A 12,522-nucleotide genomic window follows, 5' to 3' on the forward strand; every position below is an offset into this window, starting at 1 on the left:
TTTGTGCTTACCATTGAGTTTTCGCTCCATGAAGGCAGTAACAACAGCAGCTCAGACAGTTTCTTAAGGCTTTTCCTGCTCTTCTGTGCCCCCTATTTGATCATCTGCCAAGGCTTGTAAATAGTGCCAAATCAAACAGCACAGCATCTTTATAAGTCTGCTCTTGGGAGTTAAGGAATTCAGCAGTTGGAGTGCAATACAGGATTTAAAAGGTGCAATTATAGTGGACTTCTAGGTGTTTAGATTTAGTGTTTTATTTTTAATATTAAATCATAGGTATTTGGAGCATTGAGCTGCTTATACCGCAGACCATTTACTTCCCGTATGCTTTACCTATTGTAGATTTTATGCTATGCAAACTTACACTTGCCTAGATTCAAGGGTAAGATATTGGTTTCATTCTTTTGAGCTACCAGTGGTCCATGCAAAATTCGGAGACTGTATTTTGTGTGTGCTATTGTTGGTAACAAGTGCTGTGTTAATTTGTGAACAAGAAACTTGCTCTCAGAGGCAAATAAGTACATACTGGAAATAAAGAAGACCATGCTTCTGTTTGCAAGTGTTGCTCCTTTTTTCATAAATCGGTGGGGTCCTCCTTCCCTGTCTCCCCCCCCCCCCTTTTTTTTTTTTTTTTAAGTTTTATCCTCTTTACTTGATGGCAGAGAAGGGTGTATTTGATGTCATCAGTCACTATTGGGTTTTTATAATTGTTTCGTTAACCCACCAACGGTGAATGAGGTTGTAGTGAAACTGTTTAAAATGAAATAGAAGGAAATATCTGAATTCTTTCAGTGAATTGGAGTGTGGACACTGTAATTCTGATAACAGAGTAAAATTCCCCCTCGTGCAGAGGGCCAGAATAAGAGATTTAAACCCTCTGCAGCCCTTGTGCCAGCACGCTGCACAGGGGATGACTTTTACCCAAAGTGAAATCCATTCTACTTATAGAGTCCATTAAGAACGAAGGCCCAGTCTTGGGAAGTGTTGAACATTCTCATGTATTGGAACCGATTCTGCACCTTACACAATTGAGTCCTAGGAGAAAAAAGTCTGTGTAAATGGGCATTGTTCACTTTACACTCCACTATAATTAGACTTGGCAGAATCCAGGGTTTTTAAAAAAAATAATTTCACTGGATAATATCAATGTGTATTTTAAAGTATTTAAAAATGTATTGATTTAAATTGCAAAATGTGTAAAATTATGTGTTGTAAATCTTTTGATTTTTATCCATTGAAAGTTTCACAGTTGTGGGAAATTATGCAAGGGGGTGGGATTCAGATAGTGGGGTAGTTCAGACAATAAATATTTAATGACAGTAGAATTTGAGATCCAAAAAAGCGTTATAACTGTTAAAACACAAATTGTCAACACCACATGTCAAAATATACAAAGTAAATATCCTTAAATCAAACCCTAATAAGTTCTTGAGCAGCATTTTTCTTATTTTGCATATCTGTAAATTTCAGTTATTACTAATGGAAATATTTTTTTCAGAGATTTGTGTGACTACAAAATGAAAATGGATGAAGAAGAGCTTTGTGTTAGCGTGAAAGCTTGTCTATCTCCCCAACAGAAGTTGGTCCAATAAAAGATATTCTCTCACCTTGTCTCTCTATGGTGAAATCGACATTTTCTGATAATCTAATCCTTCCAAGTCTAACTATAATACATTGAGGTTGAGGGAAGAAATCTTTACCACCAATGTACATTTCGGGCCAAAGCACACAGGTGGCTGGCCATAAGAGGGCAGAGTGGATGCAGTCTTCCTTTCTACATGGGGCTTTGGGTTCTGTGGATCAGTGCAGTGTGTGGATCTTACTGGCATCTTCTCAATTTGTGATTAATGTGCCTGCTTCTCTGACTTATTTTCCTCGGGAGACCCACAAATGACTTGTTCCCACAGTTCAAAACAGGTTGCAGAAATCTGCTCTACATGCTTGCCCCTTAAGTCTGTTGGAGGCACATTGGACCTGATTTTCCTTTCACACTTTTTTGCAAATCAGGACTAAGTCCACTGAAGTAAATGGCATTACCCTGGGTTGAAATGGGTTTAAGAGGAGAATCAGGCTCATATTGAGTGCTTTGTGTAGGCCTCAAGTGCTCACAGAGGGCATTTTAGCATTTAGCAGGGAAACAAATATGACCTCACCCTAAGAGAGTTCCTGTGGTGTTTAGGGCCTGATTGAGCTCTATTGAAGTCAATGGCAAAACTGCTATCTTGATCCACAAAGGTACTTAGGCGCCTAAGTCCCATTTTTAGGCACCACCACAATCCACAAAGCTCCTGCTCAGTTGCCACCTAATCCTGCAGTTGTCTGAAGTTGCTCGTCACCTATGTTTTTGCAGTAAAAGTTACCCGTGTGCCTGTGTTTCTGTCTGAGTGTGCGCACTGCTGCCTCAAACTAGGAGCCTGGATGCCTGTCTCCCTGCTAAGCCCCAGAATGAGCCATGAAGCTGGGGAAAGATGGGCATTCAACTGCCTAAGTCACATGCAGTGCCCAATCTGGAAGGTGTGCTCAGAGGCCACTGAACTCCACACAATACAGTGTGGGTGGTTGTGGGAGGGACGGGAATGAAGGATATTTCCTTTAGCCCCAGTGGTTAGGGTACTCAACAGGGATGTGGAAGACCCCCAATTCAAATCCCCCTTCTGCCTGATGAGGAGAAGGGATTTGAACAGGGATCTTCTATGAGAGCTATAACTTGTACAGTATCTGTGCACAAGCAGGGGAATCATTCCCCTAGATCTTAGCCTACAAGCAACATTGCGTGAAGTGACTGTGTATTGGAACTCTCTGCCACCAAGAACAAAATAAAAAATTCCTTTCTAATCGGACTTGTTTTTTTTCTCCCTGTTGGTGTTTTAGCGTCAGGCTCAAATCTTTTCTACAGCAGATCAATACAGAACTTGTTTGCAGTTGCAGGGCTAACTTTGCAATTGGCTGAGGTGGGTGGATGTATACAGAGGTCAGTTCAGTTGGAAATGCTTGAGAAAAAACAAATCTCTTTTACTTGTTCTGGTTGAATCTAGGGACGAGTTCAATACATAAAAAATTCCTCCTTTTTTCACAGAGAACTGGTTTCTTCTTAATTGTAGCTACCATAGTTTGTTGTTGTTAGCCTCTCTGAGGCTAGTAAGAAATCTTAGCTTTAATCTTATTTTTAAGCTCACTCAGCAAAAACTCAAACCACCTTCCTGTCTTGCAGCCCCTTTTTATGTAATTCCTCCAAACCTTGTGGTCAGATTAATTTGCAAAATATTCATTTAAAAAGATTTTCATAAATCTGTCATTTTGGCTAATATGTGCTTAATCATAGCACATTCACTCACTCTACACTAAAAGAGTGCAAGCTCATTGTAAAAGATATCACACTTATGACCAGAGGAGTTGACTCTCCTTGTTACCTGACTCTTCCTGCACGAGAGTTTCTAAACTGTACTGACATCTGCTGACGACGAGAGGGTTATGCCCTCAGTGGAGGAGGTAGGCAGGAACTGTGACCATCTATCAAGTAGAAATGGGTTCAGGTGTATAGAGAGGAGTTAATGGCTGGTTGTGGGAATCAAAAGTGCTAAGAAAATGAACTTAGCATTTTTCATCCAAATGATTTCCATAATGACAAAACATCTTTCATTTCCTTTTGTTAAGGAATGGTGCTTTTCATCCGTATGGATACCTAAACACTGTATCTACATGTAATATCATGTACTACATGTACTAAATGGTTATACTAAACTGTTTACCCACTGGCTGAGTGCAACCACTTCTTGGATGAAATCCATAAACTGTTTTACAGATCTCAGCAGTATTACACAGACCGTTATGAAGAAAGGACAACTGTGTCCATTTGAAACTGCATTTGGAATTTTAGTGAGACAGGAAGTAATAAAAAGTTGGAGTTTGACCAAGACCCCAGGGCTAATTTAACAACAGTACTCTTGTGAAAAATACCACTGGACTCTTAATTAGCACAGTTGGCCAGAGCCTTGGTTCTCTGGAAAATCCAAAAGATGGCACCTCCAGCAGCAGCACGGTAAGCATAGTACTATGCTGGAGCAATGGTTCAATACCAACCTGATGGAAGAGTGCTATTTACTAAATCAGCAGCACCACTTTCCTATAGCATGCTGGGTTTCCCTATATGTTCCCCCCTCCAAGTACTGACACAGCACAGCCCCATTTAGTTTCTGAGATCTGACAGAGTCACAGCTTGTGTTCATATGGCTGCAGAATCCTTAATACACAGCCTTTTGGTTTAGAGCAAGGGGGGACAAGGCTCAGGCTGGAATGGATGGAAATGTTAAAGTTCCACAGATGGAAAAAAGTTGTTTCTCCACTTAATTCTTTTGTGAATTCTTTGTTTCTCTAATGCACAGAGTATCCTTAGAAAACATAACCCACAGATACACTTTTATCCATCATAACAGAGGTTCTGAATTTCTTTTTTCCTGAGTGAAGCGCAGTAATGCTTGGGGCTAAAATCAGAAGCATGTATAAAGGCAAAATAATTCCACTTCCTCGTTTCTGAAAGTGACTCTGTAAGACCCAAACCTCAACTACACTGACTTCACTGGGAACCAGATTGAGCCATTTGTCTCTATTTTGCCTAAGACCAGTTGCGTGAGGTGCTCAACACCAGACAGGAAGCTCTCAGCGCCTTGCAGGACTGGGCCCTTACTTTTTCTGTTCTGTGCCTGGTACTCTGCCTCTTAAGGATAGTGGTGGGTGTGTGTAAGGACCTAAGAGATGTTGGTAGAGAGAAAGATGTTCTGGGAATAACTTGTGTCTGGGAGGAAATCTGTTACTGTTTCAGGGACCAGGAACTTATCAGGGCTTATCAGCTTTTGGAAAGGACCCGTGTATATGTTGCCTTCTCTCACAGAAAGAGACACTGGCAGGAATAGGCTATTTGCTGAGCGCTCTGAGCCAAAGAACTAATTGGGGGGAAAGGGGCCAGCTGGCTAAGGCCCTAGAATTAGCCTAAATTACAACCTATCTCCAAGGAGGAGAGCTGGGGACTCCCGTCTTGAGTGGATGACAGTTTATAGTACAACTCCAGCTCTAGGAAGGAGGCTGTGGGTCTCATGAGCAAGGGAATGAAAACCTTCCAGGACTCTTTATTGTGGACCCGGAGCAGTTATGAACTTGAGCAACTAAGAAGTGGTTACACTCTGCAGAAAGAGTTAATAAAGCAGACACCAATGAAGGGGATATATATTTTTGATCTGATCTAATCTGGGTAATTGACTGGAAGAACCTGAGTGGCTGATGAGGGCAACTGCAGGGCCACAGGGAGGTGTGTGTGAGGACAGCACCCTGTCCCAAGTTCAACAGAAGATCCTGCAAAGTAACCAAAACTTTTTGTGCTTACTGAGCTTACCTGAGCTCTGTCTGTTTCCAAAGGATAGGATCTGTTTTAGTGTTTACAGCTGCGATGGGAGGTAATAGCAAGAAGGCTTCAAATAGAGTTGTTCAAAATGTTTTGAAGCAGAAAAAGCATTAGATTTACATCAGGTTCACAACAAGCTACTAACATTCCCCCCCAAACCACAATCACTTTGTGCAGACACATATTTACTATTTGCCCTAATAAACTAAGCATTCTTTGTAAAGGAGAAGTAGGCCTTATTCTTTAATAAAAAGAATGTGCAAAATTATCAATTTGCTTTTAGAAAATCACAATTTGCACAGAACTTTCGTTACAGAAACTAAAATAAATATTTCAAATGGGACTTGGACAATAGGTATAAGAAAAAATATGGGATAATCTATTCTTTAGGAATGAAAATCGTATGGATAGTCCTTTTGGAGGATATTTTGCTCTATTCGGGTGGAGACTGTTCATTCAAAATAAGATTAATTATAGTTCTACATATTGAAAAATCTGTCAGTCTTAGTCTGATTTCTGACATATAACTAATGGGTTTTCATTTTGAAGGTGCAATTGGGCTGTTTTACTGTGTGTAGTCAATACATAAATGTGCAACATCCAGAATCTTAGTCAAAGCAGTGTTTGTACATAGTTCAAATTAGCAGTTCACATGAGAAATCTAAAATAAGCCTGTTAGTAGGAAATCTTAATATATCCTTCACCAATAATTTTTTCATGCAATTTAAATTCATACTAACCCAATCTGAAAACAAAGGAAGAAGCTAATGCAGGGTCTGATCCTGCAGTTCCAATTTCTGAGTCAAGGGTGCATGATTGAGCCTGAGATAGGAAAGTTACTATTACAGCGTCCTGTGTTCACCTTGAGCAATTATATGGTTTAAAGTTTATGCAGCAGATTAGTAGGTTTGGCAATGACTCAGTCATCAAGATTAGTTTTACACCAAATTGCTTGCAGACACCAAATGACAAGCTGTGTAGTGAAAGGTTGAAATTATTTCTAATTTCTTCAGTAGTAGTCACTAATCACTGATGCTAATTCTCCCATATGAGCATGGCTTTTTTTTTTTTTTCCCCCAGACTATCCTGATGTATCTGCCTTTCCAACGCTTTTATTCAGCTCCAAAAATGGATGAAGAAATCAGGTAAAATTCTAAATGAGCAGGAGGAATTTTCAGACAAATTACTGTTAAATTATCAGTTTTTGCAGTGCATTCTTATTATGCCTCTAGTTCCTAGGTGGTATTGTTCATTGTCTATCATTCATATTTATGGTTTCCCCTTTTGATTGATTAAAGTGAATTGCAACAGAATGTGAACTTGATTTATATCCATAATTTCTACAGTATGATATTAATACTGAACCAAATGCTACAGCCTTTACTCAAGCTAGACTCCCTTTGAATTCAGTTGGAGTTTTGATTGAATAAAGGCAGCAGGATTTGGCCTGGTGATATTGATACTACTACTCTCTTAAGCATTTTTACAAATTCTGGGCCTAATCTGCCAAGCTGAAATAAATAAAACAGGAGTGGGCTCTCCTTTTAGGTATATATCACTTATACCCATTTTCATACAGAGAGAGATGGACTAGTTGGCCAAAAATCCTGGTTCTTCCCAATATGGAGTTTCCAATTACTTTTGAAGAGACTTACAAAATAATCCTTGTATCCCATAAAAGTTTTATCCTAAGAAGACCTGAGCTGATTTTTTGCTTCAGGGACCTGAAATCCCAGGAATCTCATTTAACGCAGTGAGAGGTTCAAACTGAATCTCTGTTATGCTTAACCTTGGGCTACATCAGACACCTCAGTATTAGTAGCACTCTCCTGTAGGCCAGAAAGCAAGACATTAAAGTTCCACCCCATGACATGTGCTTGTATCCATTACAGAGAGTCTGCTATGGTACAAGTGTCAGGGGAAGGTTATATGTATGAGATGGATCAAATGAGATGGTAAACTGAGGTGCCTGTTTGCTCATTGGGGCTGTTCAAGTGCATCTTAAAGATCAGATTGCACTTTTCAAAAAGAAATAACTGAGTGTCCATTATGTTTAGTGAGCACTGAAGAGTCAGGCTGGTCAGGAGAGAACACACAATTCAGACTGAGTTTGCTCAGGTTTCTGAAAAACTAGTGCACATTGGCCATGCCCAGAAGCTTAACACATTGCGACTCTCATATAATCTTCTTCTTATCATGGTCACTCTCACTCAGATAACATGACAACTTATCCTGACATCATCCTGGCCAGTATTAATATATATTCTCTCCCTCAATAAAAAAAAGCTTCTAGTTGGCTAAGCTATGTGTGAGCTATTGTCTACATGGTTACTATTGCTACTACAAGTGTTGAACAAATGACTTTGTAATACCATACATATGAAAAAATGCCATGTAAAAAGAAGCTCTAGTTTATTTTGTATCATGTTCCAATAGTCTAGCATACGTGAAACAATACTATTGTATTGGGCTTCTACTGCTCTTTTCTGATAAGTGCTTTTTGTAGAAAGCTTTTGCTCCTGGTGCATGTATACTGAATCCTACCAGGAATGCACAGCCCTATGCTGGCTATTCATATGCAATGGAATAGTGGAAAGTTTTTGGACGTGATTGTGAATGAATCTGGAGAAAGTAGGTTCTGCTTTTTGTTAAAAAGAGTACTTGAATGTAGGTTTTCTATTATAATTCCTTTTATTTTTCATGGTAGTATTAGGAGAGAACTAAACTGCGCCAGAGTCAACTCCTCAATTGCACCAACTAAACAGGACTTTTTATTTAATTAAATATTAATTTCATGATTATCTGCAGTCTCAGTCCAAGCTTTGTTATCTCTCTACACATTTGTATGTGGTATAGTAGGTACCAGTAGTTGGTATTCCTGTGGTGCGTCATCTCTAAATTTGTCCAATTATATCACTCACTAAATCTTCCAAATGATCTGGTTATCAAACATGCAACTCAAATCCTGTCATATTGCAGGAAGCAGCATGACTAATGCAGCTTAACATAATACTGTGTAGCGAAGGCAATACTCCTCTTGGGACATTTGAACAAACTCTGGGTTTTTTTATTTACATTCCAGAATGAACCTCATTTTTTAAAAATGCTGAAGTGTTTGCATTGGATTTATTCAGATACAATGGGTATTTTCCTAAACTCAGGAATACGGTTGGGTAGATGTTTGTTGCTGTAGGGAGAACCTCTTCCCTGATTCTGGGAAGAAACAAATTGTAGGGAAATGACTGCTTTTAGTAGACAAGAAAAAAGTCTCTCCATTTTCCTCATAGAGACCCACTCCTATACACTTTAGAACAGATCCTCCACTGGTGTAAATTGTCATAGATTCACTGAAGTTAAGATTACATCATTTGGTTGAAAATTAAGCATGAAGAATAATCCAAATCACGCAAATCAACCTGGCCTCTGGTTTAATGCTTGCAATTTTTTGCACTTGCGGAATTGGTCGTGTGTGTGTGTGTGTTTGTGTGTGTGAGAAAGAGAGAGCACTTTGTTTGAACAGAAGCAAATATCAAACTTTAATACACCTTAAAGCATTATTATTAAAATGTAATCTGTCAATAAATGTTGAAATAATTAAAATAGGATTTTATTCTCATGAGATATTTAGAGTATGGTGTGAAAATAAGTTCTGAAAGCTTGAAGATAAAATATTTTGAGTTTCCTGGGTGGAGAAAGGTGCAGTGTTTTTATTTCTTAACCAAATGATGTTCAGAACATGCAGTTTTGATACAGATACAGACTGCTAGTCTGGAATTGAGCTCATTCTCAAAGATATAAATTTTTATCCAGAAAGGCAAATCACAGGGAAGAAAGTTGATGGGCACAACTTCTTTATGTCTGTGTCCCTCCCTCCACTACAGGCTCTGCAGACTTTTCTGCTTTATCAGTCAAGTTAGAGGACCACTGTATGCTGGTGCTACTGAAGAAAAGCATTGGTGTGAGCTGCTAACCTCAGAAAACCGGTCACTACACTGAAAAATGCCAACAGTAGCACTGACAGTCCAACCATAGCGAAGCTTTTTTGAGAGATAACGAGAACCTGCAGCATGTCTAACGCATGGCAGTGTAAGCAATCCTGCTGACAGTCCAGTATAACACAATGAATTCCAGGAATGCATCCCAGATCCTGCTGCATGCGATGGGAAAAATAATACTGTATGCTGGCTGGGGAAGGAAGGTGGCAAAGCATTATCATCAAGAATATTTTGGGGAGGCAGCAATCTTGTTTGTTCAGCATATTTTATTAGTTGTAGAATATGTAGCGGATTCTTAGTAGCAGTTTTGTGGTGAACAGTCTTGTCATTTTACAAATAATAAATGAAATGGAATTCAGTACAAACAGGATAGGAAGGTTAGTATCTGCTTGCAAATAGACTATGACTAACTATCATCACAGTAGGGACAGTAATGCTTGCTCACAGGGCGAGTATTTCAGCCCCTATGGTATTTGATTCTTAGTACTCCCAGGTGGTTTTCACTCCCCAGTCTGCCTTTACATTGAGTGTGTTCTTGTCTGACATAACAAGCAAGCAGGGTTGGTAAGTCATTGAACCTATTCCTCATCATGTTATTAGGGAGCACTTTACTACTGGAGCTGCTGTCTTACAGATGAGACATAAAGCTGAAATGTTAATCACATGTATCCTGACCAGATTGCATTTTGGGCAAGTACATCTGTCTTGTTCCCCACTACAGTTTCACACAGACACCGTATTCTTCACTTCCTGTCTTAAATTGTGCAGTGTTTGAGCAGTAGGTGAAGTGTGCCTGTCTATTGTGAAGTTCTGCAAAGCACTTAAGGAGTACTGCAGATGAAAGGCTCTGTATAAATGTAAGGTAGTATGAATAAATAGTCCCTTAAATCCTGCACTGTGAGCTAATTAATCTAAAAACTTAAATGTTACCTTAATTTCTATCGCATATTTGCTTTGTATTAGGGAATCCGCTTAGACAGGAATATACAGGTGGTTGTGTCACAGAGAACAAAACAAATAGCAAAGAAGCTGGCTTTCGTCTTTCGCCCAGCTTATGAGTTCTGTACACTATGCTTAATATTTGTCACGTGACACAGAGCAGTAAATATTGTAAAATTTCGTGCCATGATGTCTTAGTAATGAGAGATCATGATCCACCAGAATGACCCAGCTCAGACAACACAGATATGCCTCAATCTCTCTCATTCTATGGGAAATTCCACAGTATATAAAAACTCTCCATTATTTCAGCTCTGTATATTCAAAGCTTAGTTATTAACCTGGTTTATTTTCAGCTGTCTCCATGCTTGTCTCAAATATATTATTTTCTTTAATAAGTTCAATGATAAGAAGATCATATCCTTCTAATGAGGTCTTTATTATTACCACTTTCCTTTGACTCCAGAAAATCTGGTCCCAAAGGTAGCAGATTTATTAAATCCAGAGAGATAACAACTTTCTGAATGGCATCCAGTCTCCAATTACAGGTGCTTTTTCACTGGAACAATTTAACTTTTCTAAAGTATTTTGCCAACTTGAGTCATTTGATGGGGGCCCTTCAGGGGAGAAGTTAGGAGGTGATCGAACAGCACAAAAGAGGGAGACTGCTTCAACGCCCCAGCCCTTACATTTTGCTCTGACTAAATTGTTTTGACTTCCCACTGAAGAAATATTACATATAAAATTGAATTCCCCACCACAGTGAAAAAGCGAATGCAGTAAATCGGTGTAGGACACAAGGCTGATATAAAGTTCACCATCCTCCCTACTCTCTCTCTCTCAAGTTTATATGACCTGTCCTTTGTCACATGGAGTCTGTCACTGCAATGGTTGACACAATTTCTTTTTCTGTACTCTGTCATTTGGTGCAGTCTCTTCTTCCCAGTCTGTTCCCATGGGCTACTGCCTGGGACTTCCACTTCATCAAGGTACAAATATCATGACAAAAAATATGCAAAAGGAGAACTTAATGGCCACAGCACTATTCTTGCAGGGTCCAGAAGACACCAGCTAAAGCACAGTTAGTTTATACTTTTATAGTGCTTTGACTGTAAACCTCTACTGGTTGTAAATGAAAAATACTATTACTGTTAATTGACAGAGGGATAATTTTACATACTCTTCCTCTGTTGTTGTTAGATCCAGAATATCCACAGAATAAGGCCCCCTTTCAGAAAAGCATCCGTATTCATGGCAGCACTTAAACATATGCTTAAAGTCAATTGGAACTAAAGCATGTGCTTTAAAAGTAAGCATGTCCTTATGTGTTTTTCTGATTAAGAATGAACCAAAGCATGTGCTAAGTGCTTTTCTTAACCAGGGTGTCCTTTCTTGAAGAACTTCCTGAAGTTCTCACTGAGTTCTTATTCAGTCCTTACTCAGGCAAAACTCCCATTAAAGTGAATGAAGTTTTGCCTGAGTAACGGCTTCAAATTCGCAGCAAGTGTGCAAAGTAATGTTAAGGCATTAACATTAGGGTTGAAATGCTGGCCCTACTGTAGTCAAAGACAATACTCCCACTGACTTGAGTAGGGTCAGGATTTCACTCTAGAGCCTGCCTGAGCTAATCAATTTCAGCCATGCTGCATTTAAAAAAGAACACAATATGATAGTGACATCTAAGGAGGTCAAAGAAGTTTATAGATAAAAGAGAGAAACATCTTGGAAATATAGGAAGGTCTCTCAGCTACAAATGTATAAACTTAGCTTGGTCAATTAGCAATAGCTACTCTTTTATGTTATCACTAAAATGTGCAATACCCTTTCTCTTTAAAAAACTAAAAAAGATGATGAGTATATTAAGTTATCATTATAAGAGCATGAAAACTCAAAAGATTCTGAAAATAAATGAGTACTCACATTGCTCTCTGCTTTCCACATTTGGCTGTGATCCCATCAGATCTTATAAGCTAAGCAGTGCTGGGTGGGAAATATGCAAGGAAAACCAAGGATGCTGCTGGAAGTGGTATTAGCAAGTCAGTTGATGGCCTGCAGACCTTCCCTTTGAGTGTGTGCTGAACCTATGCATCCACCGTGTTAGGGGATGCAGCACTGCTGCAATGTCATCTTTAAGATGTGCCATAAAATCAGTGGATTGACTACTTGTGTTAATTAAAGATCCCATGATGCTTC

This window comes from Emydura macquarii, unplaced genomic scaffold, assembly GCF_026122565.2.
Source record: "Emydura macquarii macquarii isolate MOO-44397 ecotype Brisbane River unplaced genomic scaffold, CSIRO-AGI_Emac_v2 contig_3240, whole genome shotgun sequence".
NCBI lineage: Eukaryota > Metazoa > Chordata > Testudines > Chelidae > Emydura > Emydura macquarii.